The 27305-nt window shown below is 44.7% G+C and overlaps 1 protein-coding gene across 1 annotated transcript in view; it reads right to left on the bottom strand.

Annotated features, from left to right (window-relative positions):
• CENPI (centromere protein I) overlaps positions 1 to 23989 on the bottom strand; it is a 75946-nt gene extending 51957 nt beyond the window's left edge. Inside the window, exon 1 of the mRNA XM_069748601.1 lies at positions 23918 to 23989. The gene's annotated coding sequence lies outside the window, so the exon portion shown is untranslated. The remainder of the gene's footprint in view (positions 1 to 23917) is intronic.
• Between the last annotated feature and the right edge of the window lie 3316 nt (positions 23990 to 27305).

The raw sequence follows: 27305 nt of genomic DNA, 5'->3' as shown, positions 1-27305 counted from the left end.
AGCCTCAGAAGTCTACTAGGATAGAGGTCACAGCATCACGATACGAGCAGACAGGAGATTAGGGTGATAGAAGCACAGTGAGAGCAAAGATGAAATTGAGGTGACAGCAGCACACAGAGCAGAGAGGAGACTGAGGTGACAGCAGCACCCAGAGCAGAGAGGAGATTGAGATGACAGCAGCACAGTGAGAGCAGAGAGGAGATTGAGGTGACAGCAGCACAGTGAGAGCAGAGAGGAGATTGAGGTGACAGCAGCACACAGAGCAGAGAGGAGATTGAGGTGACAGCAGCACCCAGAGCAGAGAGGAGACTGAGGTGACAGCAGCACAGTGAAAGCAGAGAGGAGATTGAGGTGACAGCAGCACACAGAGCAGAGAGGAGACTGAGGTGACAGTAGCACACAGAGCAGAGAGGAGATTGAGATGACAGCAGCACAGTGAGAGGAGACCGAGGTGACAGCAGCACAGTGAGAGCAGAGAGGAGATTGAGGAGACAGCAGCACACAGAGCAGAGAGGAGATTGAGGTGACAGCAGCACCCAGAGCAGAGAGGAGATTGAGATGACAGCAGCGCAGTGAGAGGAGACTGAGGTGACAGCAGCACAGTGAAAGCAGAGAGGAGATTGAGGTGACAGCAGCACACAGAGCAGAGAGGAGATTGAGATGACAGCAGCGCAGTGAGAGGAGACTGAGGTGACAGCAGCACAGTGAGAGCCGAGAGGAGACTGAGGTGACAGCAGCACAGTGAGAGCAGAGAGGAGATTGAGGTGACAGCAGCACACAGAGCAGAGAGGAGATTGAGGTGACAGCAGCACCCAGAGCAGAGAGGAGACTGAGGTGACAGCAGCACAGTGAAAGCAGAGAGGAGATTGAGGTGACAGCAGCACACAGAGCAGAGAGGAGATTGAGATGACAGCAGCACAGTGAGAGGAGACTGAGGTGACAGCAGCACAGTGAGAGGAGACTGAGGTGACAGCAGCACAGTTAGAGGGAAGAGGAGATTGAGGTGACAGCAGCACAGTGAGAGCAGAAAGGAGATTGAGGTGACAGCAGCACCCAGAGCAGAGAGGAGATTGAGGTGACAGCAGCACCCAGAGCAGAGAGGAGATTGAGATGACAGCAGCACAGTGAGAGGAGACCGAGGTGACAGCAGCACAGTGAGAGCAGAGAGGAGATTGAGGTGACAGCAGCACACAGAGCAGAGAGGAGATTGAGATGACAGCAGCGCAGTGAGAGCAGAGAGGAGACTGAGGTGACAGCAGCACAGTGAGAGGAGACTGAGGTGACAGAAGACAGTGAGAGTCGAGAGGAGACTGAGGTGACAGCAGCACAGTGAGAGCAGAGAGGAGACTGAGGTGACAGCAGCACAGTGAAAGCCGATAGGAGACTGAGGTGACAGCAGCACAGTGAGAGCTGAGAGGAGACTGAGGTGACAGCAGCACAGTGAGAGCAGAGAGGAGACTGAGGTGACAGCAGCACAGTGAGAGTAGAAAGGAGATTGAGGTGACAGCAGCACCCAGAGCAGAGAGGAGATTGAGGTGACAGCAGCACACAGAGCAGAGAGGAGATTGAGGTGACAGCAGCACCCAGAGCAGAGAGGAGATTGGGATGACAGCAGCACAGTGAGAGCCGAGAGGAGACTGAGGTGACAGCAGCACAGTGAGGTCTGGGGCCCAGTCTCATACCCAAACTGGTCAAAGTGGGACGCTGGGCCGACAGAAATATTCCACCTAGAGTTCTGCAAGCATCTTCTCCAAGTCCATCGGAGCACATCAAATAGCGCCTGCCGAGCAGAGCTGGGCAGATTCCCACTACACATCGCAATAAAGAAGAAGGCACTGTCATTCAAGGCTCATCTACAAAGTAGCAGTCCCAGCTCCTACCATCACAAAGCCCTCCTACACCAGGAAGCCTCAGGAAGCCTCCCAAGAAAAAGTACCCAAAGCCAGTCTGACCAAGCCATCAACCTCCATGGCCTGACAAAAGGTGAAATCCAGAAAATGGTACACAAAGTCAAAGAGGAATATCTCAGCATCTGGAGGAACGACATAAACAAATCCAAGAAACTGACAATATACCGGAATCTACAGAGGGAGTACAAACTGGCCCCATATCTAGAGAAACTAGAAAACCCCAAAGATCGACAGATCCTGAGCCGGTACAGACTGAGCGCCCACAGCCTACTCATCGAATCCGTGCGGCACCGACAGAACTATAAGCCCCGAGAGAGCAGACTCTGCCAGCAGTGCCCCCAGGAGGCCGTGGAGGATGAGCCCCACTTCCTGCTGAGGTGCCCCAAATACTCCGCAGTGAGGGACACTCACTTCAAGAGACTGTCTGATCTCCTCCCAGACTTCACCTCCATGGAGGAGGAAGAGAAACTGCCGATAATACTGGGGGAAGAGAAAGTGCAGTGGCCGTAGCAGCGGAATATGTCAGTGCCTGCCACAGACTAAGAGGAGCCTGATATGTCTTGGACACCCGTACCCCAACACTGGACATATCCCTATCCCTCGACTAAAGAGCCTGATATGTCATGGACTCCTATACCCCACCCTGGAAACATCCCCTATCCTCTAAAAGGAATTTGATATTCCCTGGACCTCTATATGCCCCCCCTCCCCCACCCCCGTATTTTTACCATATGCTTTGGCAATGCTAACATGTATTTAGTCCTGCCAATAAAGCTCATTTGAATTGAATTGAATTGAGAGCCGAGAGGAGACTGAGGTGACAGCAGCACAGTGAGAGCTGAGAGGAGACTGAGGTGACAGCAGCACAGTGAGAGCAGAGAGGAGATTGAGCTGACAGCAGCAGTGAGAGCAGAGAGGAGATTGAGGTGAAAGCAGCAGTGAGAGCAGAGAGGAGATTGAGGTGAAAGCAGTACAGTGAAAGTGAAGAAGAAATTGAGGTAACAGCACCACAATGAGAACAGAGAGGAGAGTGAGATGACAGCAGCACAGTGAGAGCGAAGATGAGACTGAGGTGACAGAAGCACAGTGAGGGCAGAAAAGAGACTGAAGTGACATCAGAAAAGTGAGAGCAGAGAGGAGATTGAGGGGACATCAGCACGGTGAAAGCAGTGAAGAGATTGAGGTGAGAGCAGAACAGTGAGACCAGAGAGGAGATTGAGATGACAGCAGCACGGTGATAGTAGAGTAAAATATAATATACTAGATGGTGGCCCAATTCTAACGCATTGGGTATTCTGGAATATGTATGTTATGTACGCCGCGCTGTGAGTGGGGGTTAAATTCCGCGCCAATATCGCTGTTTTGTCGCGCCCGGCTGGCCGATCAGTGAAGCGTGGTTCAAATCTGGCGCCAATTTGCGGCCGGACTGCACCTGTCGCTGATTGGTCGTGCTCGGCCGGCCGCGACCAATGACCGAAGCGGTGTTTAAATACCGCGCCAATATCACTGATTGGTAGCTCACGGCCGGCCGCGACCAATCACTGAAGCGGTGTTTCAGTCCCGTGCCAATATCGCTGATTGGTCGCAGCCGGCCGGGCTCGACCAATCAGCGAAGCGTGGTTTAAATCCCGCGTCAATTCGCTGATTGGTCGCAGGATGTCGGGGGTTCGGGGCGCTGGATGCCGGGGGTTCGGGGTGCAGGATATAGTACAGCCACGAAGTATATAACACAGCCACGTAGTATATAGAACAGCCATGTAGTATGTAGATGTAGTATAAAGTACAGCCACATAGTATATAGCACAGCCACGTAGTATGTAGTATATAGCACAGCCACGTAGTATGTGCCCACGTACAATATAACAGCCCACGTACTATATAACAGACAGCCACGTAGCATATAGCAGAGCCACGTAGTATATCGCAGCCACGTGGTATATAGCACAGCCACGTGGTATATAGCACAGCCACGTGGTATGTAGCACAGCCACGTGGTATGTAGCACAGCCACGTGGTATGTAGCACAGCCACGTGGTATGTAGCACAGCCACGTGGTATGTAGCACAGCCACGTGGTATGTAGCACAGCCACGTGGTATGTAGCACAGCCACGTGGTATGTAGCACAGCCACGTGGTATGTAGCACAGCCACGTGGTATGTAGCACAGCCACGTGGTATGTAGCACAGCCACGTGGTATGTAGCACAGCCACGTGGTATGTAGCACAGCCACGTGGTATGTAGCAGCCACGTGGTATGTAGCAGCCACGTGGTATGTAGCAGCCATGTGGTATGTAGCAGCCACGTGTATATAGCAGCCACGTGTATATAGCAGCCACGTGTATATAGCAGCCACGTGTATATAGCAGCCACGTGTATATAGCAGCCACGTGTATATAGCAGCCACGTGTATATAGCAGCCACGTGTATATAGCAGCCACGTGGCATATAACAGCCCACACAGTATTTAACACTGCCCACGTAGTATATATCAGTCACAAAGTATATAACATAGCCCACGTAGTATACAGCAGTGTGGGCACCATATCTCTGTTAAAAAAAGGATTAAAATAAAAAATAGTTACAGTATATACTCACCCTCCGGCATCCACGGATGCGCAAGAGCTTCCGTTCCCAGTGATGCATTGTGAAATAACGGCGGAATGCGAGAATAGCACCATTTTTTATTTATTTATTTTTTAACATTATATCTTTTTACTATTGATGCTGCATAGCCAGCATCAATAGTAAAAAGTTGCTCACACAGGGTTAACAGCAGCGTTATCAGACTGCGTTACACTGCGTTATGCCGCGTGTTATGATCAGGCGGCCTTGGAGCAGCATGAAAAAACCTTCGCTGGAGTAGTGGTAACTATACAGACCGCAAACCCTGATCCTATCGCCACAACTAGAAGCAGCCGTGGGGTGTGCCTAACCAGACCTAGACACCTCGACACAGCCGGAGGACTAAATATCCCTAAAGATGGAAATAGGAAAACTCACTTGCCTCAGAGTAGACCCCCAAAGGATAGGCAGCCCCCCACAAATAATGACTGTTAGCAGGAGAGGAAAAGACACGCAGGCAGAAAACAGGTTTTAGCAAAGGAGGCCACTTCTAACTACCGTAGATAGAAAAGGATAGTACAGGATACTAAGCGGTCAGCACAAAAACTACAAAATATCCACAGCAGAAAAATACAAAAACTCCACCACCTAACTAAAGATGCGGAGAGTATATCTGCGACTCCAGCGAATCCAACCAGACTGAGAAAACAACAGGCACAGTCTAAGCTGGACAAAAATAGAAACTATGAACAGCACAGAAAATAAACACACAGCCTGTGTGACCAAGAAAATGAAGCAGACACTTATCTTTGCTGAATGGGCAGCAAGCAGTAGAGGCCAGACAGAGAACCAATACTTCAAATAGAACATTGACAACTGGCAAGGACTAATGAGTCCTGCAAAGCTAAATACCCCAGTCAGACTTGCAATTAGCAGAAACACCTGTCCAAGACTGCCGCCTAGGAACAACTGCATTACCATCAACAACCACCGGAGGGAGCCCAAGAGCAGAATTCACAACAGCCGCGGTGTAACGCAGTCGGTTTAACGGATTGCTAAAACGCTATGTGGGCGGCGGGCACTGACTGGGGGGGGGGGGGGTATGGAGGGGGCACTGACTGCAGGGGAGTAGCGGTTGCAGCCGCGACCAATCAGCGACTTGGGATTTCCATGACAGACAGAAGTGCCCCTTAGACGATTATATATATAGAAGTACAGTACAGTACAGTATAATATAAGTGGAGTACAATACAGTATAAGTGGTGTAAAGTGAGCGGAGTACAGTAAGGAATACAATACAGTATAATATAAGCAGTAATATAATATAAGCAGTACATACCTACTCACAAGGACATATACAGCCATATATACAAATCATAAGCTTTATTAAATTACAAAGGTCAGATTAAGATTAGAAATACAGAGCGGAGGTGACAAAGCAGCAGGAGGAGATGTAACATAGTTATTAAGGCTGAAGGAAGACTTTAAGTCCATCTAAGGGTATGTGCACACGTTGTGGATTCTCTGCGGATCTGCAGCGTTTTTTGAGGTGCAGAAACGCTGCAGATCCGCAATTGATTTACAGTACAATGTAAATCAATGAGAAAAAAAAATGTTGTGCACACTTTGCGGAAAATCCGCTGCGGAAACGCTGCGGTTTAAAAGAAGTAGCATGTCACTTCTTTTTTGTGAATCTGCAGCGTTTTTGTACCCATTCCATTATAGAAAACCGCAGGGGTTAAAAATGCAGCAAATCCGCAAGAAAACCGCAGCAAAAACGCACAAAAAACGCTGCGGAACCGCAGGTGCGTTTTCTGCCAGGAGAGGCAGAATCCGCACCAGAAATTCCTAAACCTAATCCGCAACGTGTGCACAAAGCCTAATCCAACCCATAGCCTAACCTAACATGCCCTAACATGTAGTGCAGCGGATGAAGAGTGATTTATTGTCCACTTAATGTGTAGCAGACGTGATACTCTATGATAATTGGAGTAAGTATACCACACAACATGTACGGAGTGAAGGCAGCGGTGAGCCGTGCATCGGGGCCTGGCGGCAGTGCAGCAGGAGCGGAGTACGGGGATTTGTCCTGGTCCTACTGATGGCTCACTGACAGTGTCATACGCAGCTTCTTGTGCCTGGACATTTTCTTTAGCATACTTACTCCAATCATAGAGTATCACATTTGTCCCGCAGTAAGTAGACAATACATACGACTTTGGGAGCTTACACACCGCGCTTTTGTCCATGCTCGCGAGTCCTAGCGGGGCTTATATCCGAAGACCCCTGCAAAACAGGATTCTGGTGTATATACCCATGGGGCCATAGACTATAATGGTGCCGGGACACTGAGCGTGCGCTCTGCTGTGCCTCATTTTCGGGCGTGTACACATACTGAAGGCGGACACCGAGGCACAGTCTACTTACTACACTGTGTGCAGAATTATTAGGCAAGTTGCATTTAAGAGGATTATTTTTATTATAGATCAACAACTATGTTCTCAATCAACACAAAAGACTCAAATATCAAAGCTTAATAATTTTGGAAGTTGGAGCGGGTTTTTTTTAGACTTGGCTATCTTAGGAGGATATCTGTTTGTGCAGGTAACTATTACTACTATTAATTCTAACCCTAATTCCAACACTAACCCTAATTCCAACCCTAACCCTAATTGCAACCCTAACCCTAATTGCAACCCTAACCCTAATTGCAACCCTAACCCTAATTCTAACCCTAGCCCTAAGTGCTACCCTAGCCCTAAGTGCTACCCTAGCCCTAAGTGCAACCCTAGCCCTAAGTGCAACCCTAGCCCTAAGTGCAACCCTAGCCCTAAGTGCAACCCTAGCCCTAAGTGCAACCCTAGCCCTAAGTGCAACCCTAGCCCTAAGTGCAACCCTAGCCCTAAGTGCAACCCTAGCCCTAAGTGCAACCCTAGCCCTAAGTGCAACCCCAGCCCTAAGTGCAACCCCAACCCTAAGTGCAACCCCAAGTGCAACGATATCCCTAAGTGCAACCCTAACCCTAAGTGCAACCGTAACCCTAGCCCTAAGTCCAACCCTAAGTGCAACCCTAAGTGCAACCCCAACCCTAAGTGCAACCCCAACCCTAAGTGCAAACCTAAGTGCAACGATATCCCTAAGTGCAACCCTAACCCTAAGTGCAACCCTAAGTGCAACCCTAACCCTGAGTGCAACTCTAAGTGCAACCCTAGCCCTAAGTGCAACCCTAACCCTAAATGCAACCCTAACCGTAAATGCAACCCTAGCCCTAAGTGCAACCCTAGCCCTAAGTGCAACCCTAGCCCTAAGTGCAACCCTAGCCCTAAGTGCAACCCTAACCCTAAGGGCAACCCTAACCCTAAGGGCAACCCTAACCCTAAGGGCAACCCTAACCCTAAGGGCAACCCTAACCCTACCCCCTAATGGAAAAACAAAAATAAATATATTTTCTGTATTTTATTATTTTCCCTACCTATGTGGGGGTCAGGGGGGGGGGGATTATTTACAATTTTTTTTTATTTTGATCGCTGTGATAGGCTCTATCACAGTGATCAAAATGTACAGGGAACGAATCTGCCGGCCCGGCAGATTCGGCGGGCGCACTGCACATGCGCACGCCATTTTCCAAGATGGCGGCACCCATGCGAGAAGACCGAGGACACCGGGAAGGACACCGGGACTAGGAAAGTATGGGGGGGGGGGTGCGATCGGACAGCGGGGGGGGGGGGGGGGGGGGGGGGGGCGAAGGGGAGGGTCAGAGGGGAGAGGAAGGCGCTTGACTGGACGGAGGGGTACGGAACTCTGACGGCGGCTGCAGATGGCCCCCGTCAGTCGTGGGGGGGTCCAGATCGGGGGCTCCAGCCATGGCCGATGCTATTACAGCATCAGCCATGGCTGGATTGTAATATTTCACCAATTTTCATAGGTGAAATATTACAGATTGCTCTGATTGGCTGTTGAAAGTGAAACAGCCAATCAGAGCGATCGTAGCCACGGGGGGGGGGGGGGAGGGGGCGAAGCCACCCCCCCTAGGCTAAAGTACCACTCCCCCTGTCCCTGCAGATTAGGTGAAATTGGAGTTAACCCTTTCACCCAGCCTGAAGGGACGCAATCCGACCATGACGCATATGCTGCGTCACAGGTCGGATTGGCACGGGTTTTCATGACGCATACGCTGCGTCAAAGGTCGGGAAGGGGTTAAGGAATCATCTTTTGCATGTCTGCTACAGCATAAAACAGAGGTCCCCAACGTTTCTGACCTTGAGAGCCACAGTCGGCTCTGAGAGAAGGTCGCGAGCCACATCCAGCCTTGAGAGAGGGTCGCGAGCCACATTCAGCTTCCGCCCCCTCACAATAGTGGCAACCAAAGCCCCCATTACAGGTATAATGGTAACCAAAGCATTTCCACAAAAATCAATCACCCAAAGCAGTACACAAAGATCCATGGGTTCCTACAATACCCATGGATCTTTGTGTACTGCTTTGGGTGATTGATATAATTCAGTATTCTCCTATAAAGAACTCCCAAGACACTGTCACATCCAGCTTCAAACATCTCCTCTGACAGGTGGGGTCATCGTGTCTCCAGCATACCATACTTAAATCATCTCAAAATCCCTAAAAACAGTATATATAAATCCAGATCTGCTCTTCTATGCAGAGCTGTTCACAAAATTCACCATTTTCAGATGTGCTCTTCATACCTGTTTGCTAGAACTGGAGCTAATGCACTAAGCTGACAGACAGCCGCGAGCCACAATTCATGGGACCGCGAGCCACATGTGGCTCCCGAGCTACAGGTTGGGGACCCCTGGCATAAAGAGTAAAGTCCAAGGGCAATTTGAAATCCTGAGGAAAACACTTACAGAAGACGCAGAGCAAAAATTACAACATTACAACAAACTACGGACCCATCTGATTCATAACAAGGAAAAGAAACTGCACAGATTGCGCCTCAATTCAGGACTCTATACAAACGGATACAAAACAAAGCCTAAACCTGACAACTTGAACAACCACTCCATTCCAGACACAAATAACTGTCATTAACCCCTCTGTGACCTTAGACGTACTATCCTGTCGAGGTGCCCTGGGCTTATCTGACCCTGGACGGGATAGTACGTCATAGCGATCGGCAGCGCTCACGGGGGGAGCGCCGCCGATCGCGGCCGGGTGTCAGCTGCTTATCGCAGCTGACATCCGGCACTATGTGCCAGGAGCGGTCACGGACCGCCCCCGGCACATTAACCCCTGGCACACCGCGATCAAACATGATCGCGATGTGCCGGCGGTGCAGGGAAGCACAGCGCAGGGAGGGGGCTCCCTGCGGGCTTCCCTGAGCCCCCCGCAGCAACGCGATGTGATCGTGTTGCTGCGAGGGTCTCACTACCTCCCTCCCTGCTCGAGCCCCGGATCCAAGATGGCCGCGGATCCGGGTCCTGCAGGGAGGGAGGTGCCTTCACAGAGCCTGCTCAGAGCAGGCACTGTGAAGCCTGCAGAGCTGCTAGTCAGATCAGTGATCTGACAGAGTGCTGTGCACACTGTCAGATCACTGATCTGTGATGTCCCCCCCTGGGACAAAGTAAAAAAGTAAAAAAAAAATTTTTCCAAATGTGTAAAAAAAAAATAAAAAAATTCCAAAATAATGAAAAAAAAAAAAAAAATATTATTCCCATAAATACATTTCTTCATCTAAATAAAAAAAAAACAACAATAAAAGTACATATATTTAGTATCGCCGCGTCCGTAACGACCCGACCTATAAAACTGTCCCACTAGTTAACCCCTTCAGTAAACACCGTAAGAAAAAAAAAAAAAAAAAAAACGAGGCAAAAAACAACGCTTTATTATCATACCGCCGAACAAAAAGTGGAATAACACGCGATCAAAAAGACAGATATAAATAACCATGGTACCGCTGAAAACGTCATCTTGTCCCGCAAAAAACGAGCCACCATACAGCATCATCAGCAAAAAAATAAAAAAGTTATAGTCCTGAGAATAAAGCGATGCCAAAATAATTATTTTTTCTGTAAAATAGTTTTTATCGTATAAAAGCGCCAAAACATAAAAAAATGATATAAATGAGGTGTCGCTGTAATCGTACTGACCCAAAGAATAAAACTGCTTTATCAATTTTACCAAACGCGGAACGGTATAAACGCCTCCCCCAATAGAAATTCATGAATAGCTGGTTTTTGGTCATTCTTCCTCACAAAAATCGGAATAAAAAGCGATCAAAAAATGTAACGTGCCCGAAAATGTTTTCAATAAAAACGTCAACTCGTCCCGCAAAAAACAAGACCTCACATGACTCTGTGGACCAAAATATGGAAAAATTATAGCTCTCAAAATGTGGTGATGCAAAAAATATTATTTGCAATAAAAAGCGTCTTTCAGTGTGTGACGGCTGCCAATCATAAAAATCCGCTAAAAAACCCGCTATAAAAGTAAATCAAACCCCCCTTCATCACCCCCTTAGTTAGGGAAAAATAAAAAAAAATGTATTTATTTCCATTTTCCCATTAGGGCTAGAGTTAGGGCTAGGGCTAGGGTTAGGGCTAGGGTTAGGGCTAGGGTTAGGGCTAGGGTTAGGGCTAGGGTTAGGGTTGGGGCTAAAGTTAGGGTTAGGGTTTAGATTACATTTACAGTTGGGAATAGGGTTGGGATTAGGGTTAGGGGTGTGTCAGGGTTAGAGGTGTGGTTAGGGTTACCGTTGGAATTGGGGTTAGGGGTGTGTTTAGATTAGGGTTTCAGTTATAATTGGGGGGGTTTCCACTGTTTCGGCACATCAGGGGCTCTCCAAACACAACATGACGTCCGATCTCAATTCCAGCCAATTCTGCGTTGAAAAAGTAAAACAGTGCTCCTTCCCTTCCGAGCTCTCCCGTGTGCCCAAACAGGGGTTTACCCCAACATATGGGGTATCAGCGTACTCAGGACAAATAGGACAACAACTTTTGTGGTCCAATTTCGCCTGTTACCCTTGGGAAAATACAAAACTGGGGGCTAAAAAATAATTTTTGTGGGAAAACAAAAAGATTTTTTATTTTCACGGCTCTGCGTTATAAACTGTAGTGAAACACTTGGGGGTTCAAAGTTCTCACAACAAATCTAGATAAGTTCATTGAGGGGTCTAGTTTCCAATATGGGGTCACTTGTGGGGGGTTTCTACTGTTTAGGTACATTAGGGGCTCTGCAAACGCAATGTGACGCCTGCAGACCAATCCATCTAAGTCTGCATTCCAAATGATGCTCCTTCCCTTCCGAGCCCTCCCATGCGCCCAAACGGTGGTTCCCCCCCACATATCGGGTATCAGCGTACTCAGGACAAATTGGACAACAACATTTAGGGTCCAATTTCTCCTGCTAACCTTGGAAAAATACAAAACTGGGGGCTAAAATATAATTTTTGTGGGAAAAAAAATATTTTTTATTTGCACGGCTCTGCGTTATAAACTGTAGTGAAATACTTGGGGGTTCAAAGCTCTCACAACACATCAAGATGAGTTCCTTAGGGGGTCTAATTTCCAAAATGGTGTCACTTGTGGGGGGTTTCTACTGTTTAGGTACATTAGGGGCTCTGCAAACGCAATGTGACGCCTGCAGACCAATCCATCTAAGTCTGCATTCCAAATGATGCTCCTTCCCTTCCGAGCCCTCCCATGCGCCCAAACGGTGGTTCCCCCCCACATATCGGGTATCAGCGTACTCAGGACAAATTGGACAACAACATTTAGGGTCCAATTTCTCCTGCTAACCTTGGAAAAATACAAAACTGGGGGCTAAAATATAATTTTTGTGGGAAAAAAATTTTGTTTTATTTTTATGGCTCTGCATTATAAACTTCTGTGAAGCCCTTGCTGGGTCAAAGTGCTCTCCACACCTCTAGATAAGTTCCTTAGGGGGTCTACTTTCCAAAATGGTGTCACTTGTGGGGGGTTTAAATGTTTAGGCACATCAGTGGCTCTCCAAACGCAACATGGCGTCCCATCTCAATTCCTGTCAATTTTGCATTGAAAAGTCAAACGGCGCTCCTTCCCTTCCGAGCTCTCCCATGCGCCCAAACAGTGGTTTACTGCCACATATGGGGTATCAGCATACTCAGGACAAATTGGACAACAACTTTTGGGGTCCATTTTCTCCTGTTACCCTTGGTAAAATAAAACAAATTGGAGCTGAAGTAAATTTTTTGTGTAAAAAAGTTAAATGTTCATTTTTATTTAAACATTCCAAAAATTCCTATTAAATAACTGAAGGGTTAATAAACTTCTTGAATGTGGTTTTGAGCACCTTGAGGGGTGCAGTTTTTAGAATGGTGTCACACTTGGGTATTTTCTATCATATAGACCCCTCAAAATGACTTCAAATGAGATGTGGTCCCTAAAAATAAAAATGGTGTTGTAAAAATGAGAAATTGCTGGTCAACTTTTAACCCTTATAACTCCCTAACAAAAAAAAAATTTGGTTCCAAAATTATGCTGATGTAAAGGAGACATGTGGGAAATGTTACTTATTAAGTATTTTGTGTGACATATCTCTGTGATTTAATTGCATAAAAATTCAAAGTTTGAAAATTGCGAAATTTTCAACATTTTCGCCAAATTTCCGTTTTTTTCACAAATAAATGCAGGTACTATCAAAGAAATTTTACCACTATCATGAAGTACAATATGTCACGAGAAAACAATGTCAGAATCACCAGGATTCGTTGAAGCGTTCCAGAGTTATAACCTCATAAAGGGACAGTGGTCAGAATTGTAAAAATTTGCCTGGTCATTGACGTGCAAACCACCCTTGGGGGTAAAGGGGTTAATCTCTCAGATTATAAACCCAACAAAGTGGAGCTGGTCGTGCTTTCCAGAGGACTATCATTTTGTCCTACTAAGGCCCTGGATAAAACTGAACTCTGCAGTGATATGGAACATTATTTCAGGAGACTGCGTCTGAGGGAATATTTCAATGATACAGAAGATTCAGAACCCACCTGGACTGAAGGGAAAGGGATCCTAACAACAAAGAAGAGGTCAGGCTGGACACATCCACCTGGATGCAACCCTCATTTATAGACTCCTTCAGACATTTGATAAAATCCACCATCATAGATACTAACAGTAGACAAGCATCCAACATCAGTGCCCAGGAGAGAAAGGCTCAAAACCAAGAAATAAATCATCATCAAACCTGATGACAAGGGAGGTGCAATAGTCATGATGAACACATCAGACTATATGAGGGAAGCAAACAGACAACTTATGGACACACGCTACTAAAAAAATTGGAGTCGGATCCTACACAGGACTATTACAAGGAACTAAACAAGTTGGTATCTTGTCTGCCCGACGTATCCATAAGAGCCAATGACCCGATACCAAAAAGTCCAAGAAGAAGGGACATTCTATATGCTTCCCAAAATCCACAAATCTGGAAACCCAGGAAGACCAATTATTTCATGTGTGGCCACCCTTACTGAGCAGGTATCTGGATGGGTAGAGGGTATTCTTAAACCCTTGGTAAAGGATACACCCAGCTTCATTCAGGACACAACTGACCAATTGAATAAACAATGAGCAATAGGTCCTCTACCAGAAGGAACCATCCTGGCCACCATGGATGTGGAATCTTTGTACTCCAATATCCCACACCAGGATGGATTAAATGCCTGCAAATTCTTCCTGGAAAAGGCAGGGACTGATGCAAATTCTGTGGTGAAACTTATAAAATTCACCCTCACCCACAATTACTTTGAGTTTGACAAGAAGATCTATCTACAGGAGACTGGCACAGCGATGGGAAGTAAAATGGCCCCACAGTATGCAAATCTTTTCATGGTCAAGCTTGAAAGCGACTTTTTGTCCTCATGCCCCATCAGGCCTCTGGCGTACTACCGCTACATTGATGATATTTTAATCATCTGGACGGAGTGTGAGCCACAGCTAAAGACGTTCCATGAACAGTTTAATCAATTTCATCCCACCATAAACTTGACACTCAACCACTCCTGTACTGAGATTAACTTTTTGGACACCATCATTAAGCTGCAGAACAATAAAATAGAGATATCCCTGTATCAGAAGCCAATCGACCGTCCAACATACCTTAAATGGGACAGCTTCCATCCAAAACACATAAAAAACTCTATTGTCTATAGCTAAGCCATCAGATACAATCGTATATGTTCCAACCCCATGGATAGAGATTAACACCTTGGTGGCCTCAGAAAGACCTTTTTGAATCAGGGCGACCATCCAAGAACAATTGAAAACCAGATCACAAGAGCCACCAGAATATCAAGGAATCACCTGACAAACAAGATGGAAGAACTAGAAGCAGAAATATCTACAGGTAACTTTGACATAGTGGGAATAACCGAGACATGGTTAGATGAAAGCTATGACTGGGCAGTTAACTTACAGGGTTACAGTCTGTTTAGAAAGGATCGTAAAAATCGGAGAGGAGGAGGGGTTTGTCTCTATGTAAAGTCTTGTCTAAAGTCCACTTTAAGGGAGGATATTAGCGAAGGGAATGAGGATGTCGAGTCCATATGGGTTGAAATTCATGGAGGGAAAAATGGTAACAAAATTCTCATTGGGGTCTGTTACAAACCCCCAAATATAACAGAAAGCATGGAAAGTCTACTTCTAAAGCAGATAGATGAAGCTGCAACCCATAATGAGGTCCTGGTTATGGGGGACTTTAACTACCCGGATATTAACTGGGAAACAGAAACCTGTGAAACCCATAAAGGCAACAGGTTTCTGCTAATAACCAAGAAAAATTATCTTTCACAATTGGTGCAGAATCCAACCAGAGGAGCAGCACTTTTAGACCTAATACTATCTAATAGACCTGACAGAATAACAAATCTGCAGGTGGTTGGGCATTTAGGAAATAGCGACCACAATATTGTGCAGTTTCACCTGTCACTAGGGGGACTTGTCAGGGAGTCACAAAAACATTGAACTTTAGGAAGGCAAAGTTTGAACAGCTTAGAGATGCCCTTAATCTGGTAGACTGGGACAATATCCTCAGAAATGAGAATACAGATAATAAATGGGAAATGTTTAAGAACATCCTAAATAGGCAGTGTAAGCGGTTTATACCTTGTGGGAATAAAAGGACTAGAAATAGGAAAAACCCAATGTGGCTAAACAAAGAAGTAAGACAGGCAATTAACAGTAAAAAGAAAGCATTTGCACTACTAAAGCAGGATGGCACCATTGAAGCTCTAAAAAACTATAGGGAGAAAAATACTTTATCTAAAAAACTAATTAAAGCTGCCAAAAAGGAAACAGAGAAGCACATTGCTAAAGAGAGTAAAACTAATCCCAAACTGTTCTTCAACTATATCAATAGTAAAAGAATAAAAACTGAAAATGTAGGCCCCTTAAAAAATAGTGAGGAAAGAATGGTTGTAGATGACGAGGAAAAAGCTAACATATTAAACACCTTCTTCTCCACGGTATTTACGGTGGAAAATGAAATGCTAGGTGAAATCCCAAGAAACCATGAAAACCCTATATTAAGGGTCACCAATCTAACCCAAGAAGAGGTGCGAAACCGGCTAAATAAGATTAAAATAGATAAATCTCCGGGTCCGGATGGCATACACCCACAAGTACTAAGAGAACTAAGTAATGTAATAGATAAACCATTATTTCTTATTTTTAGTGACTCTATAGCGACAGGGTCTGTTCCGCAGGACTGGCGCATAGCAAATGTGGTGCCAATATTCAAAAAGGGCTCTAAAAGTGAACCTGGAAATTATAGGCCAGTAAGTCTAACCTCTATTGTTGGTAAAATATTTGAAGGGTTTCTGAGGGATGTTATTCTGGATTATCTCAATGAGAATAACTGTTTAACTCCATATCAGCATGGGTTTATGAGAAATCGCTCCTGTCAAACCAATCTAATCAGTTTTTATGAAGAGGTAAGCTATAGGCTGGACCACGGTGAGTCATTGGACGTGGTATATCTCGATTTTTCCAAAGCGTTTGATACCGTGCCGCACAAGAGGTTGGTACACAAAATGAGAATGCTTGGTCTGGGGGAAAATGTGTGTAAATGGGTTAGTAACTGGCTTAGTGATAGAAAGCAGAGGGTGGTTATAAATGGTATAGTCTCTAACTGGGTCGCTGTGACCAGTGGGGTACCGCAGGGGTCAGTATTGGGACCTGTTCTCTTCAACATATTCATTAATGATCTGGTAGAAGGTTTACACAGTAAAATATCGATATTTGCAGATGATACAAAACTATGTAAAGCAGTTAATACAAGAGAAGATAGTATTCTGCTACAGATGGATCTGGATAAGTTGGAAACTTGGGCTGAAAGGTGGCAGATGAGGTTTAACAATGATAAATGTAAGGTTATACACATGGGAAGAGGGAATCAATATCACCATTACACACTGAATGGGAAACCACTGGGTAAATCTGACAGGGAGAAGGACTTGGGGATCCTAGTTAATGATAAACTTACCTGGAGCAGCCAGTGCCAGGCAGCAGCTGCCAAGGCAAACAGGATCATGGGGTGCATTAAAAGAGGTCTGGATACACATGATGAGAGCATTATACTGCCTCTTGTACAAATCCCTAGTTAGACCGCACATGGAGTACTGTGTCCAGTTTTGGGCACCGGTGCTCAGGAAGGATATAATGGAACTAGAGAGAGTACAAAGGAGGGCAACAAAATTAATAAAGGGGATGGGAGAACTACAATACCCAGATAGATTAGCGAAATTAGGATTATTTAGTCTAGAAAAAAGACGACTGAGGGGCGATCTAATAACCATGTATAAGTATATAAGGGGACAATACAAATATCTCGCTGAGGATCTGTTTATACCAAGGAAGGTGACGGGCACAAGGGGGCATTCTTTGCGTCTGGAGGAGAGAAGGTTTTTCCACCAACATAGAAGAGGATTCTTTACTGTTAGGGCAGTGAGAATCTGGAATTGCTTGCCTGAGGAGGTGGTGATGGCGAACTCAGTCGAGGGGTTCAAGAGAGGCCTGGATGTCTTCCTGGAGCAGAACAATATTGTATCATACAATTATTAGGTTCTGTAGAAGGACGTAGATCTGGGTATTTATTATGATGGAATATAGGCTGAACTGGATGGACAAATGTCTTTTTTCGGCCTTACTAACTATGTTACTATGTTACCTGCTACATTACAAAGCTAAAGAAGAAAATAACCGGGTGCCTCTAGTAGTCACCTACAATCCAAATCTGGAGGTGCTAAGGGGAGCTGCACGGAAATTACAACCTTTACTGCAAAAAGATGCCCGATTACAATCCATTTTTCCAGACCCCCCACTACTGTGTTTTAGGCAGCCCCCAAATCTAAGAAGCATCATTGTCAAGAGCTCCCTGTCCTCTCCAACAGCTGCAGGAACCTTTCATTGCAACCAGAAAAAATGTAAAACCTGTCCATTTATAATGACCACGGACAAGATAAAGATCCCCAATTCACATCAGGACTACAAGATCCCGGGTACTTTCAGCTGCGTCACTTCTAATGTGGTGTACCTAATTATTTGTACTAAATGTCCAACTGGGGGTCTGTATGTGGGGGAGACAGGGCAGAAACTGAGAACAAGGATGAACTCTTATTCTATATGGCGAATACTGTAAAAAATAAAAGACACCAAAAATTCTGCTGTTACAACATACTGACACACACAAAAAAATGATTATGAAGCACTGAAAAAGTCATATAGAAAAAAAATGGTATAAATAAAAGCGCCAAATCATCCCACAAACTACAAGCCCCAGTTTGGCTCATTAGGGAAAACATAAAAAAGTTCCAGCTCTCAGAATATGTTACAAAAACAAATTCATTTTTATATCATTTAGGTTTTCAGTCTGCAAAAATAGCAAATCATAAAAAGATATAATTTTGGTATTGCCGTAATCGTACCGACCCGACGAACAAATCGGGTCTTATCATTTTTACCACATGGTGAGTCGAGTCGTGATATAACAATTCCGGTACTGAATTGCAGGTTTTTGTTCATTCTGTCTGAAAAATCTGAATAAAAAGTACGGTTTTGATCAATGTGCCCAACAATGGTCTAAAAAAAAAGTCTCCAACTTGTGGAGGAAGAAGTATGCCCTCATTCAGCAATGCTCACAAAAAAAAAAAAAAAAAAATTATATCAATCAGAATAGGGTGACGATAAAACTTTAATTTTTTTTTAACCCTGCTGTTCTGTTGGTCAAAAATGACCGACTTTGAACTTCAATATTCTTTAAAATATTCAAGATGCGGCTCTGAAACCCGTGGCCGACCGACCCATCCTCATTTAAGTCAATCAACCACAAGTTTCAGAACCGCATCTTGAACACCCCAAAAAATACCAAAGTTCAAAATAGGTCTCCCCAGACCGAACAGAACAGCAGGGTTTTAAATAAAAAAAAGCATATTTAGTGTGTGACAGCAGCAAAACGTAAAATAAGAACTATTCTTGTACTGCTGCCAATTTGTTCCTTCTGCTTCCCAAAAAACTCGGAATAAGGCTCCGCTCATTTATCCTGCGCTCTCTGCTGAGCGCTAACGTCTGGGTTTTCGTGAAAATTCCCCGTGATCCAGGCAAAGTCTTGAATGGAACCACTCACTTATAAGGCAGATGGAGTCACTTTGGACTGGTCTGCGTTCCAGCGGTGTCCCATCATTTTAGGTGTCTTTTTAGTGCACAAGTGTGGGCGAACACAGATCTGTGCACACTTAAAAATATGGAGACCGCCAGAGCAGACGCCAAACGGAACACGAAGGCTTTGTAAAAGTGGAAAACTTTGGGGCTAAAGTAACATTTTAGAGTAAAAATTACAATTCTTTTTTTCATTCCACTTTGAATTAATTCCTGAGTAGCATGTGAAGGGTTAAAACATTTCTGAACAGTTTGGAAGCATTTGAGGGGTGCGGTTTTTAAAAAGTTATCACTTTTGGGGAGTTTTCAGTATATCGGCCCCTCAAAGTCTATTGAAGTCTGAATACGTCCATAAAGAAAGAGGATGTTTTTTCTTGAAAAAAAAATTGATAAAAGTGTTGCTAAACTTGTGACGGTATAATGTCAGAGTACGGTATAACATAGGAGGATGGTATAATGTCAGAGTACGGTATAACATAGGAGTACGGTATAATGTCAGAGTACGGTATAACATAGGAGTACGGTATAATGTCAGAGTACGGTATAACATAGGAGTACAGTATAATGTCAGAGTACGGTATAACATAGGAGTACAGTATAATGTCAGAGTACGGTATAACATAGGAGTACAGTATAATGTCAGAGTACGGTATAACATAGGAGTACGGTATAATGTCAGAGTACGGTATAACATAGGAGTACAGTATAATGTCAGAGTACGGTATAACATAGGAGTACAGTATAATGTCAGAGTACGGTATAACATAGGAGTACGGTATAATGTCAGAGTACGGTGTAACATAGGAGTACAGTATAATGTCAGAGTACGGTGTAACATAGGAGGACGGTGTAACATAGGAGTACAGTATAATGTCAGAGTACGGTATAACATAGGAGTACGGTATAATGTCAGAGTACGGTATAACATAGGAGTACAGTATAATGTCAGAGTACGGTATAACATAGGAGTACAGTATAATGTCAGAGTACGGTATAACATAGGAGTACAGTACAATGTCAGAGTACGGTATAACATAGGAGTACAGTATAACATAGGAGTACAGTATAATGTCAGTACGGTGTAACATAGGAGTACGGTATAATGTCAGAGTACGGTATGACATAGGACGGTATAATGTCAGAGTACGGTATAACATAGGAGTACAGTATAATGTCAGAGTACGGTGTAACATAGGAGGACAGTATAATGTCAGAGTACGGTATAACATAGGAGGACAGTATAATGTCAGAGTATGGTATAACATAGGAGTACGGTGTCAGAGTACGGTGTAACATAGGAGTATGGTATAATGTCAGAGTATGGTGTAACATAGGAGCACAGTATAATGTCAGAGTACGGTATAACATAGGAGGACGGTATAATATAGGAGCACAGTATAACATAGGAGTACAGTATAATGTCAGAGTACGGTATAACATAGGAGGACAGTATAATGTCAGAGTACGGTATAACATAGGAGGATGGTATAATGTCAGTACAGTATAACATAGGAGGACAGTATAATGTCAGAGTACGGTATAACATAGGAGCACAGTATAACATAGGAGTACAGTATAATGTCAGAGTACGGTGTAACATAGGAGTACAGTATAATGTCAGAGTACGGTGTAACATAGGAGGACAGTATAATGTCAGAGTACGGTATAACATAGGAGCACAGTATAATGTCAGAGTACGGTATAACATAGGAGCACAGTATAACATAGGAGTACAGTATAATGTCAGAGTACGGTATAACATAGGAGCACAGTATAACATAGGAGCACAGTATAATATCAGAGTACAGTATAACATAGGAGTACAGTATAATGTCAGAGTACGGTATAACATAGGAGGATGGTATAATGTCAGAGTACAGTGTAACATAGGAGGACAGTATAATGTCAGAGTACGGTGTAACATAGGAGCACAGTATAACATAGGAGGACGGTATAATGTCAGAGTACGGTGTAACATAGGAGCACAGTATAATGTCAGAGTACAGTATAACATAGGAGGACAGTATAATGTCAGAGTACGGTATAACATAGGAGGACGGTGTAAAATAGGAGTACAGTATAATGTCAGAGTATGGTATAACATAGGAGTACAGTACGGTGTCAGAGTACGGTGTAACAGGAGTACGGCATAATGTCAGTACGGTGTAACATAGGAGTACAGCATAATGTCAGAGTATGGTGTAACATAGGAGCACAGTTTAATGTCAGAGTACGGTATAACATAGGAGTACAGTATAATGTCAGAGTAAGGTATAACATAGGAGGACGGTGTAACATAGGAGGACAGTATAATGTCAGAGTACGGTATAACATAGGAGCACAGTATAACATAGGAGTACAGTATAATGTCAGTACGGTGTAACATAGGAGCACAGTATAATATCAGAGTACGGTATAACATAGGAGTACGGTATAATGTCAGAGTATGGTATAACATAGGAGGATGGTATAATGTCAGAGTACGGTGTAACATAGGAGGACAGTATAATGTCAGAGTACGGTATAACATAGGAGGATGGTATAATGTCAGAGTACGGTGTAACATAGGAGGACAGTATAATGTCAGAGTACGGTATAACATAGGAGGACAGTATATTGTCAGAGTACGGTATAACATAGGAGGACAGTATAATGTCAGAGTACGGTGTAACATAGGAGGACAGTATAATGTCAGAGTACGGTATAACATAGGAGGACAGTATAATGTCAGAGTACGGTATAACATAGGAGCACAGTATAACATAGGAGTACAGTATAATGTCAGAGTACGGTGTAACATAGGAGCACAGTATAATATCAGAGTACGGTATAACATAGGAAGACAGTATAATGTCAGAGTACGGTATAACATAGGAGGATGGTATAATGTCAGAGTACGGTATAACATAGGAGGACAGTATAATGTCAGAGTACGGTATAACATAGGAGCACAGTATAACATAGGAGGACGGTATAATGTCAGAGTACGGTATAACAGAGGAGTACAGTATAATGTCAGAGTACGGTGTAACATAGGAGCACAGTATAATGTCAGAGTACGGTATAACATAGGACAGTATAATGTCAGAGTACGGTATAACATAGGAGCACAGTATAACATAGGAGTACAGTATAATGTCAGAGTACGGTGTAACATAGGAGCACAGTATAATATCAGAGTACGGTATAACATAGGAGTACGGTATAATGTCAGTACGGTATAACATAGGAGGACAGTATAATGTCAGAGTACGGTATAACATAGGAGGACGGTATAATGTCAGTACGGTATAACATAGGAGTACGGTATAATGTCAGTACGGTATAACATAGGAGGACAGTATAATGTCAGAGTACGGTATAACATAGGAGGACGGTATAATGTCAGTACGGTATAACATAGGAGGACAGTATAATGTCAGAGTACGGTATAACATAGGAGGACAGTATAATGTCAGAGTACGGTGTAACATAGGAGGACGGTATAATGTCAGAGTACGGTGTAACATAGGAGTACGGTATAATGTCAGAGTACGGTATAACATAGGAGGACAGTATAATGTCAGAGTACGGTGTAACATAGGAGTACAGTATAATGTCAGAGTACGGTATAACATAGGAGGACAGTATAATGTCAGAGTACGGTATAACATAGGAGGATGGTATAATGTCAGAGTACGGTATAACATAGGAGGACAGTATAATGTCAGAGTACGGTATAACATAGGAGCACAGTATAACATAGGAGGACGGTATAATGTCAGAGTACGGTATAACAGAGGAGTACAGTATAATGTCAGAGTACGGTGTAACATAGGAGCACAGTATAATGTCAGAGTACGGTATAACATAGGACAGTATAATGTCAGAGTACGGTATAACATAGGAGCACAGTATAACATAGGAGTACAGTATAATGTCAGAGTACGGTGTAACATAGGAGCACAGTATAATATCAGAGTACGGTATAACATAGGAGTACGGTATAATGTCAGTACGGTATAACATAGGAGGACAGTATAATGTCAGAGTACGGTATAACATAGGAGGACGGTATAATGTCAGTACGGTATAACATAGGAGTACGGTATAATGTCAGTACGGTATAACATAGGAGGACAGTATAATGTCAGAGTACGGTATAACATAGGAGGACGGTATAATGTCAGTACGGTATAACATAGGAGGACAGTATAATGTCAGAGTACGGTATAACATAGGAGGACAGTATAATGTCAGAGTACGGTGTAACATAGGAGGACGGTATAATGTCAGAGTACGGTGTAACATAGGAGTACGGTATAATGTCAGAGTACGGTATAACATAGGAGGACAGTATAATGTCAGAGTACGGTGTAACATAGGAGTACAGTATAATGTCAGAGTACGGTATAACATAGGAGGACAGTATAATGTCAGAGTACGGTATAACATAGGAGGACAGTATATTGTCAGAGTACGGTATAACATAGGAAGACAGTATATTGTCAGAGTACGGTACAACATAGGAAGACAGTATAATGTCAGAGTACGGTATAACATAGGAAGACAGTATAATGTCAGAGTACGGTATAACATAGGAGGACAGTATATTGTCAGAGTACGGTATAACATAGGAGGACAGTATAATGTCAGAGTACGGTATAACATAGGAGTACAGTATAATGTCAGAGTACGGTGTAACATAGGAGGACAGTATAATGTCAGAGTACGGTGTAACATAGGAGGACGGTATAATATAGGAGTACGGTACCGGAGGAGTACAGGATACCACGTGACTACCGGCCACTTACTTTGCATCCACCACAACACAACACGGATCACTTCCTGACGAGCTGTTCAAAGCAAGCGCGCAAAAACTCCCTGGGTAGTACGCATGCGTGCAGGCACTGAGGGCTGCAGCCCCCAGTAAGTCACGTGCCTCTTGCTCTCACGTGACCGCTGTGCCGCCTAGTCGACTCCTCTTTCTCCTGACTACCGGGAGGCGGCGCTGTGCAGGCGGGGCTCAGCGTCTCCGGTACCGGCGATTGTGTGTGACCGAGCAGTAGACGGGAGGAAGCAGCTGCCTGAGGAGGGCGCTAGTGGCCGCAGGGCTCTGATCACACACGTGCTGTGGGTGGTGATGTGTGTGGGGTCGCCTGTGGCGCTGTGCACAGCATTGTGTTCTGGGGTCTCTGTCCTCTGCGCCCCGCTCAGTGTCGCGGTGTGTGAGACCCCCACCCGGACTCTGCCGCTCTTTTCCGTTTTGTGTTGCTCCATCGCTTGGGCGTTTCTCCAGTCTCCTCTGGGGCAGCGCTGTCAGCCCTCCCTCCCAGATGTGCCAATCACAGCGCAGCAGCTGAGCTAGCCTCCATGTGATTGGCAGAATCTGGGAGGGAGGGGTGACAGCGCCGCCCCAGAGGAGACTGGAGAAACGCCCAGCTGTCTACAAGCAGAGATGTCACATACTGCGCTCCACAAGAAACGTGAATAGCTGTGATGGAGCGGCAGAATCCGGGGGCTCAGGGATTTCCAGCAGTTATTTAACACAGTTTTTTTGTGCAAGTGACAGGTGGTCTATAAGGACCCGTTTACGCTTCTGAACTATTCTCATTTATGACTTTATGTAAAGCAATGAAAATGTACAACATACATAACATAGTTACATAGTTATTAAGGTTGAAGGAAGACTATAAGTCCATCTAGTTCAACCCATAGCCTAACCTAACTTGCCCTAACACGTTGATCCAGAGGAAGGCAAAGAAAACCATGTGGCAAAGAGTAAGCTCCACATTGGGGAAAAAATTCCTTCCCGACTCCACATACGGCAATCAGACTAGTTCCCTGGATCAACGCCCTATGAAAGAATCTAGTGTATATACCCTGCAACATTATACTTTTACAGAAAGGTATCCAGTCCCCTCTTACATTTACGTAATGAATCACTCATTACAACATCATACGGCAGAGAGTTCCATAGTCTCACTGCTCTTACAGTAAAGAATCCGCGTCTGTTATTATGCTTAAACCTTCTTTCCTGCAGACGTTGAGGATGCCCCCTTGTCCCTGTCTCAGGTCTATGATTAAAAAGATCATCAGAAAGGTCTTTGTACTGTCCCCTCATATATTTATACATTAACATAAGATCACCCCTTAGTCTTCATTTTTCCAAACTAAATAGCCCCAAGTGTAATAACCTATCTTGGTATTGCAGACCCCCCAGTCCTCTAATAACCTTGGTCGCTCTTCTCTGCACCCGCTCCAGTTCAGCTATGTCTTTCTTATACACCGGAGACCAGAACTGTGCACAGTATTCTAAGTGTGGTCGAACTAGTGACTTGTATAGAGGTAAAATTATGTTCTCCTCATGAGCATCTATGCCTCTTTTAATGCATCCCATTATTTTATTTGCCTTTGTAGCAGCTGCCTGACACTGGCCACTGAACATGAGTTTGTCATCCACCCATACACCCAGGTCTTTTTCATTGACGGTTTTGCCCAGAGTTTTAGAATTAAGCGCATAATTATACATCTTATTATTATTATTATTTATTATTATAGCGCCATTTATTCCATGGCCCTTTACATGTGAGGAGGGGTATACATAATAAAACAAGTACAATAATCTTGAACAATACAAGTCACAACTGGTACAGGAGGAGAGAGGACCCTGCCCGCGAGGGCTCACAATCTACAAGGGATGGGTGAGGATACAATAGGTGAGGGTAGAGCTGGCCGTGCAGCGGTTTGGTCAATCTGTGGTTACTGCAGGTTGTAGGCTTGTCGGAAGAGGTGGGTCTTCAGGTTCTTTTTGAAGGTTTCGATGGTAGGCGAGAGTCTGATGTGTTGTGGTAGAGGGTTCCAGCGTAGGGGGGATACGCGAGAGAAATCTTGTATGCGATTGTGGGAAGAGGAGATAAGAGGGGAGTAGAGAAGGAGATCTTGTGAGGATCGGAGGTTGCGTGCAGGAAAGTACCGGGAGACGAGGTCACAGATGTATGGAGGAGACAGGTTGTGGATGGCTTTGTATGTCATGGTTAGGCTTTTGTACTGGAGTCTCTGGGTGATGGGGAGCCAGTGCAGGGATTGACACAGGGGAGAGGCCGGGGAATAGCGGGGGGACAGGTGGATTAGTCGGGCAGCAGAGTTTAGAATAGATTGGAGGGGTGCAAGAGTGTTAGAGGGGAGGCCACAGAGCAGGAGGTTACAGTAGTCAAGGCGGGAGATGATGAGGGCATGGACTCGGGTCTTTGCAGATTCTTGGTTTAGGAATGTGCGGATCCGTGAAATATTTTTGAGTTGGAGGCGGCAGGAAGTGGAAAGGGCTTGGATATGTGGTTTAAAGGAGAGATCAGTGTCAAGGATTACCCCAAGACAGCGGGCTTGTGGGACTGGGGAGAGTGGGCAGCCTGTTGTGAATTCTGTGGCTGAATTCACTCCTGTGGTCACAAGTGGTACTGCAGCTTCTGAGCTTCCTCCCTCAGGTGTTCTGGTGAGCTCGTTAACTGCTTCATTACTTAACTCCGCCTGATGCTGCTATCCTTGCTCCTTGTCAATGTTTCAGTGTTGGATCTGAGCTTCTCCTGATTGTTCCTGTGACCTGCTGCTCTGTATAGCTAAGTGCTTTTTGCTTTTTTGTTGCTTTTTTTCTGTCCAGCTTGTCTTTTGTTTTGCTGGAAGCTCTGAGACGCAAAGGGTGTACCGCCGTGCCGTTAGTTCGGCACGGTGGGTTTTTTTTTTGCCCCCTTTGCGTGGTTTTGCTTTAGGGTTTTTTGTAGACTGCAAAGTTCGCTTTACTGTCCTCGCTCTGTCCTAGAATATCGGGCCCCACTTTGCTGAATCTATTTCATCCCTACGTTTTGTCTTTTCATCTTACTCACAGTCATTATATGTGGGGGGCTGCCTTTTCCTTTGGGGAATTTCTCTGGGGCAAGTCAGGCCTATTTTTCTATCTTCAGGCTAGCTAGTTTCTTAGGCTGTGCCGAGTTGCCTAGGTAGTTGTTAGGCGCAATCCACAGCCGCTTTTAGTTGTGTTTAGGATAGGATCAGGTGTGCAGTCTACAGAGTTTCCACGTCTCAGAGCTCGTTCTTGTATTTTTGGGTATTTGTCAGATCACTGTGTGCGCTCTGATCGCTAAGCACACTGTGTTTCTGGATTGCCTTCATAACACCTGTCATTAGCAAACATAACAGTACAAGGAG

Source organism: Ranitomeya imitator, chromosome 2 (genome assembly GCF_032444005.1).
Source record: "Ranitomeya imitator isolate aRanImi1 chromosome 2, aRanImi1.pri, whole genome shotgun sequence".
Classification (NCBI taxonomy): domain Eukaryota; kingdom Metazoa; phylum Chordata; class Amphibia; order Anura; family Dendrobatidae; genus Ranitomeya; species Ranitomeya imitator.
The sequence above is the reverse complement of the archived record's forward strand: the minus strand, read 5'-3'. Positions and strand labels throughout refer to the sequence as shown.